This window comes from Apium graveolens, chromosome 9 (assembly GCF_009905375.1).
Source record: "Apium graveolens cultivar Ventura chromosome 9, ASM990537v1, whole genome shotgun sequence".
In the NCBI taxonomy this organism is placed as follows: domain Eukaryota; kingdom Viridiplantae; phylum Streptophyta; class Magnoliopsida; order Apiales; family Apiaceae; genus Apium; species Apium graveolens.
This window is the reverse complement of record NC_133655.1, coordinates 265777897-265785760: the sequence shown is the minus strand read 5'-3', so window position 1 is coordinate 265785760 and position 7864 is coordinate 265777897.

The following is a 7864-nucleotide window of genomic DNA, read 5'->3' as shown; positions in this document are numbered from 1 at the left end:
AAGATCTTTGTATTTAGGTGATGGTTTTGATTCATCAAAAGCTATGTTCATTGATTCTTCTACCACTAGAGAATTTAAATTAAATACTCTATAAGCTTTGCTATTTGTTGAATATCCAAGGAATATACCTTCATTTAAATTTGTATCAAATTTTGTAAGGTAATATTTGGAGTTTAATATATAGCATTTACTTCCAAATACTCTAAAGTAATTATATTTAGGAGTTTTACCAAAATAAAGCTCATATGGAGTCTTTTGTATTATATGTCTTAATATGACTCTATTTAGTATATGGCATGCAGTAGACATTGCCTCGGCCCAAAAATATTTAGGACGACGATATTCATTTATCATTGTATTTTCCATTTCTTGTAATGTTCTGTTCTTCCTTTTAACTACTCCGTTATATTGAGGAGTATAAGGAGCTGAAAAAATATGAGTGATACCATTAGTTTCACAAAAACTTGTAAAGTTTGAATTTTCAAATTCTTTACCATGATCAGTTCTTATATAGACTATGGTATTATTTTGTTGGTTTTGAATTCTTTTGCATAGAGAAGAAAAAGATTCAAAAGCATCACTTTTTGCTTTGAGGAATTCTGTCCACGTAAATCGTGAATAGTCATCAACAACTACCAAAGTATATGAACATCCTCCGAGACTTTGTACTAGGACTGGACCGATAAGATCCATGTGTAAAAGCTCAAGAGGTCGTAAGGTAGATACCATAAATTTTGCTTTGTGAGAGACTCGTATTTGTTTGCCAATTTCACAAGCTTCACATATGTGATCCTTTTTATAATTTAATTTTGGTATTCCTCATACATGTTCTTTAGTTGATATATTTTTAATCAACTTCATGTTTGCGTGTCCTAATCTTCGATGCCACAACCAAGGGTCATCTATAGTAGTGATTAGGCATATATAAACATGCTTACTCATGTCAAATGTATAGACATTTTTGTCTTGAGGACACATAAGGACTAATTTTCCATCTTTGTTAAGAATAGAACAATGAGTAGGATAGAAAATTACCTTATTTTCATTATCGCAAAGTTGACTTATCAAGAGAAGGTTGTACTTTAGTCCTATGACTAGTTGTACGTCAAATATCTTGAAGTGCTCGTTCCCGATGTCACCGATGCCAATAATGATACCTATACTGCTATCTCCAAATATGACACTTCCAGCACTGACCTTTTTAATGTTGTTCAAGAGTGACTTATTATTGGTCATATGTCTCGAACATCCACTATCAAGGTACCACAAGTCTTGCTTAGCAGTAAGGCAAACCTCTTGATTTGAAGTGGAGATTTCCTTTGAAGTAGATGTATCCCCGATAGCCATTAAGCATAGATTCACAATTTCTTCGCTAGCTTCCGGAGCTTCTTCATCTTCACTTAAATCCCACCTGTTCTTAGCCACGAGAGATCTCCCTTTTATAAGTTTAGGAAATTCTCGTTTAAAGTGACCGGGTTGTTTACATTCGTAACACACCTCTTGTATTTCCTCTGTATTTTGTTCTTTTTGTTTGGGAGGAGTGTAAGTAGGAGTGTTATTATTATAGACATTAGTATTTTGCATACATTTACCTTTATTATAGCTCGTTGACGGAAAATTACTCTTATATTTAGGAGTGTAATTTTGAGAGTAATTTGGCCTTCCATTATAGTTAAAAACTCTTTGTTGATTATTTGATTTAAGGAAGCCTTTTCTGTATCTTTGAGCTTTGCTTTGAAGCACACGACGTAGTTGTCTCGTAAGTAAAGCAATTTCGCTTTCATCGAGATTTTGGATTTCTTTGTTTAATTAATCGTCGTTTTCTTCTTCATCTATAAGTATAGATTTTAAAGCCATGTTTTTCTTTTTGTCTTCCACTTTTGGAATGACTTTTTCTTGTAAATTATCTTCTTCGTATGCACGAAGATTTCCAAATAGATTATCAATTTTGTAATCATTGAGATTGTGCATCTCTTTGATTATGGTTATCTTAACCTTCTCACTTGGAGGTAATGATTTAAGAACTCTTCGGTTCTTTTCATTTTGTGTATAACTCTTTCCGAGTTGAGATAATTCATCGACAATGTGAGTGAATCTAGTTTCCATGTCGATGATGTTTTCTCCTTCTTGGAGTTTAAAGTTCTCGTATTCTTGGATCAAAGTGTCCATTCGAGAATCTTTTATATCAGTGGTTCCTTCGTAGGTAACCACTAGTTTATCCCACATTTCTTGTGCTGACTTACAATTATTTACTCTTTTATATTCTTTTTCAGCAAGTACACTAGTGAGTACCATTTCTGCCTTGACAGCTATATTCATTCTTTCTTCCTATATCGCGTTATATTCACTGACCTTCTTTTTGATGATGATATCATCAACCGTTTTGGTAGGAATAACGACTCCATCTTCTATGGTCATCCAAACTCTGACTCCTTGAGATCTAGCATAGATGCGAAACCTCATTTTTCATGTTGCAAAGTTGGTGCCATCAAATTGAGGAGGGAGAGAGCTCGATAGACCTTCACCACATCCAATGGTATTTAGATACGTCATTTTGGATCACTTTTTATTGTGCCTGTAAATCTGCAAATTACTTAACAAACACGTTAAGAAGCACTGCTCTTATACCAATTGTTAGGTCCCGTAAAAAGGCTATGTTAAGCTAGAAGGGGGTTGAATAGCTTAATTACCAATTTAAAAATTATTATGGCGTTTTAAAAAATATATATCCCGTTTTAAATATTTTACTGATGCAGATTATATATACGGAAATAAAAGACAAGGAAGAAAAACCACACGAGAGATTTATCATGGTTCGCGATGGCGCAACCTCTAATAGATTCGCTCACCCCTACGTTCAGTCCCCGAGCTCCTCTCCAGGGCCCGAGTTTTTCCCTTAAAATAACCTTGCTCTTTACGTAAGCGGAGAAACATTTACAACCCCACAAATATCTGTCTTGCAGTCTTGGTGCGTAACTCCGGGTTACCACCTCAAAATAAATGTGCAAACCTACACAACCTATCTTAGACAATAACACTCTGTTATTTCTTCAAAGTTGATGTAGAACCCTTGGTGTAGTCTTTTTCCTTCTAAGCTTTTGCCGGTCTTGGATCTCAGTAGTTGGTCTTGAGTCTTTCCTCTTCCTCACGGTGCAAAGACTAATAACTCCCCGTTAGTACGTCTAGGATTTGGGTCTTAAAACGATAATCACCTGACTATACTTCACCTCATTGCAAAACGAAGAAGACAATATTTACGAAACAATACCCGTTATAGATAAAAAAAGTTTGAACTAGTAATATACCTAACTAGACTGGATGGCGAACAAATATTCTTAAAAAATTATTAATGTATACATTTCTTTAGATTTAGTGAATGTTAGGGTATACTTGGTATTACTTCGTTTTGAATAATATATCTTATTTCTGAAGTAATAAATATATCAAGTCCTTGGTGAAGCGTTATAGCTTTCGGATCTTTGATAAAATAATTTCTCATTTAATATAGTCCTGTGTAGAGTTTTATAAATCGAGAACGTTACAATTATTCTTTAACTATTTGCACTTATAAAATATTTGGCCGAGAGAATAAAAAGTGCGTAATTTAAACACAATATATCACAATATATAAGAGCGGAGTTTAAATTATATTAGCACAATTTATATGTGTATATATATAATACAATATAAGCTTTAAGTTTTTTCCACGAAACACTGAAGATGCTAGTAAGAGAAATCACTTAATTCTTATACGATTATATATATACTTATATTTACTTAAAAGCTTTAAGATCTTCCCACGAAACACTAGAGGTGCTGGTAAGGGAATTCACTTAAATCTTTTAACTAAATATAATAAATATGTATATATAGATATATATACTATAAGCCTTAAGTTTTTCCCATGAAACATTAAAGGTGCTAGTAAGGGAAGTCGCTTAAGTCTTATTAAACAATTATAACAAATATATCAATATATGGCCAAAATAAGTGCGTTTAAGTTTAAAGAATAAAATTCTAGCTTTGTAATTTAATTTCCATGAAACACTAAAGGTGCTAGTAAGGAATATAAACCAAGTGTTGTATGAAATTATCACTTCGTGCTAGAAGTGTTTAATTTGTTGAAAACAATCCTTGTACGGATTTGTTTTTCTTCAAGTTATTCTATATAAGAGCTTGTAGAGATGAAGAGAATATGGTACTAAGCTTCTTATATGAATATTAAGAGTGGTCGGTTAAGACTCGGATGAAAGCTAAGAGGTTTTGCCACTTTTAAGAGATGAACGGAAAAATTTGCCGGAAAAGTTCGCTGGAAAAATTCGCCGGAGGTTCGGCCGGATTTTGGCTTGTTGGTCGAACTTGGGCAGCCCTTCGAGAGGCAAGAAAGTGGGGTGGATGAGCTTTACTTGGGACGATAGAGCTTGGTTGGTGGAACTAAGCTTGAAGATAAAAACCTTGATTATATGATATATATTTATAATAGAGAAGGTTTTTGAGATGAAGTATTTGGGTTTGGATTTTAGGGAGTGTTTAGAGAGAATACTTCTTGAAAATTCCCCGCAATTAATTAGCTCTTAGCTTATGTGAAAAATGGTGGGGGTGGGTGTTTATATATATAAGGGATTAGGTGAAGGTAGTGGTTGAGATTGAGTTAAATTGAATGGTGGATGAAGAGAGTGGTGTGGATTGATGACATGGAGGATAAGGTGTGTTTGTTTGAAACTTGCATATAGGACAAACAAAAAAATCCCAACAATTATTAATTATATAATAATGGTTTTTAACTTTTTCAATTAACCATTAATTACTTAATTAATTAAGTAATTAGCACCATTAAATATAACGACTTCGAAAACCCTTTAATAAATACAACCAAAAATATGATAATTACCTAAATATCATAAAATGATGATCTGCAAGTTTTGGTCAATTTTGGTCAAAGTTAGCTTGGTCAAACGCTCAGTCAAAGTCTTGGTCAACACCCAGAAAAATCACACCCCGACAAAATTTCTCAAAAATCACGAAACTTTAACTATGCATAGAAAATACCATTTAAGTGACAAATATTAAGTTTCAAGATTTTATAGCAAGTGGAAGTATGTTATTCAGATTTAAAACGATTAAATCATGGTTCGCTCTAAATAAAATATGAACGTTTTTTTATGAAAACAGATAGACCTTGTTGGCTCAGTTTGGGATAAAATAAATACTTAGAATATATTTCCTTAAATATAAAATATTTTGAGAGTGTGGGAAATATTTTTAAGTATTTAAAAGTATTTTCTCCGATAAATAATATATTTGAGATGAGAGAGAAAAATTACTTTAAAAAATATGAGGAGGGGGATAAAATGAGATATTAATATTCCTATATCAAATATTAGTTTCTAAGAGTGTAAAAATATATCTTTGAATTTGTGAGTGAAAGATATATATTTTATCCCTTTTAAAAACATCTGTTTTTTGAATTAAATTTAGCACAAACCCTCTAAAGAATATCCAAATTCTGATATTCCTTTTTCAAACTTGTTGCCTTATTAATATTTCAAGAGAGTCTAAGAAAGATCATATTTCCGATAGTTCTTTTACGATCTCATTGCTTTGGAGTATATTCATTTAAAAATATATTTTGATTTTCAGCAAATTGGAATTTTTCTTATATTTATATTTAAGAATATAAATACACTTTGAAAAATATTTTTGAAATATTTTGCTAGATATGATTTTTCACTTTTAATTATGTCAATTAAAATCATGCCAATTTGGAGATGATATACGTGTTTTAAATTTTATGTTAAATTATGCAAATACCAAAATAAATAATTAATCGAAGATGTTCTTTCAGACCACTTCCTTTTGCTACTCTTTGGCTGTTTCTCCCTTGGTCGTTTCTCTGGTTGGACGGAACCCTCTTCCTCAGTGTTTCCACCTCAGGCACCATATTTTCATTTGTGTTCTCCTCCATATCAGCCTCATCATCGCTTAATGATTCGTATACCCAAAGTAATTAATTAAATAGATAAAGTAAGTAATCACATCTAACAGATTGGACATATACTCAAAGAATATAGATATAATTTACGAATATAGAAAGTAAATGAAGTAAATTAAACTATAATCTAACATCAAGATTCGAAAAAAAAATGAATGAAATATTGAATCTAAAATCAAATCAAATTTGTAACTGATGTGATTACAAATGAAGAAGAAGAAGCAAATTACTAAAATATTTGGATATTCATCGGTCATTTGTAATATGTTAGGACTTGAGAGGTTGGGGGCGGCTTGATAGAACCCTAATCGCAAAGTTGAAAGTTGAAAGTCATAGAATGTAGAAAGAAAATAAGAAAGACCTGTCATTTTTTAATTTGACTCATGTTGGTACTAAAATATTAAGTAGCCTATAAACAGCGCGATGCACAAATTGATTTTAACACTCAAATTATTTTTAATAATATATTTTATCTTAAAATTATTAATATATTAATTAATAGTTGAAAAATAAATTGAAGAATATAATAAGTTATAATAATATATGTTTTATGATAATTAGAGACTTGACTGAAAATAAATAATATAATATGTAACATGTTGTTCACGAGACTCGAACTTTGAACCTGTAGAAATTGTTAAAAATAAAGAATATAAAAGTTTAAATATAATACGTTGTTAATGAGATTCGAACCTTGAACGTATAAGAGCAATTTAAATATTAATATAATATTATTTTATTATTACATCCAACGTCCCATCTATCTGTCTTTAGATCTGACAATTGTTATTTACCGTACCAAACAATTGTACCGACCAACTACCAAATATAGGGTGTTCTACTTATAATAATATAATATAGATTTTTTTATAATAATTATCTTTATATGTTAAATATTGATCAAAACTATTATCTTAATTACAACTTTAATTATTTAGAAATATATAGTTAACTAAATCAATATAAATGTAATGAAAAACATGACTAATAATGTTATTTCATGAATTGCAATAAATTGAATTTTAACACTCCAACGACAGACACATATTAAGTACTTAATTGAAAACATAAAAGACATAGTAGCATAGTGGTATTGTAGAATGGATAGACCGAGGTTCGATTTTTGCCAACAACATTTTTTTATTATGGTAAATACATGGACAAATCCGTAATTTCACTGAGAATAAAAAATCTCACTAATATTATCTCATTGTTCTCCTATTATATATATAATATATAATGTGAAATGTTGTCACTCTGTTTGTGTACATGTATTGTGATATTAGATTTTAAATTATTTTTAGCAAACTGATTAAGATATAAATATATATAAATATAATTTAAAAGAAAAATTATATTTATTTATGATGTATACTTCGTGCCGTGTCGTTTACTAGAAGGATAAATCTAAAACCGACACTAAATCTCGATCGTGTACTTTCGTGTTCGTGTATTTTTATGTCCGTGTATTTTCGTGTCATGTACCACTCACAAATACTAAATTTTCGTGTCGTTTCGTGTTAGTCGTGTCGTGTCCGAATTTTACGGGTCTACCGAAAATCGATACGGTAAACACCATATTACGCAATATAAGGCCAAACACTCCGTACGCAATATCGGCTATTAAAATTCAATCTTGATAGTATAATATTAAATATAAACAATTTTAACACCTAATAAAATAGTCGAAAAATATCCCAAACCATACTGAACATATAAGACACATAACAGGTAAAATTTATGACCAACCATAATTCATATTATAAAAAAACACTTAATATTTAATCTAATAATCACAAAATAGTCGTAATTTCTCGATTTTTACAAATTATTTTAAAAAGTCGTAAAATCATAAAAAATCGAGAAAAGTTA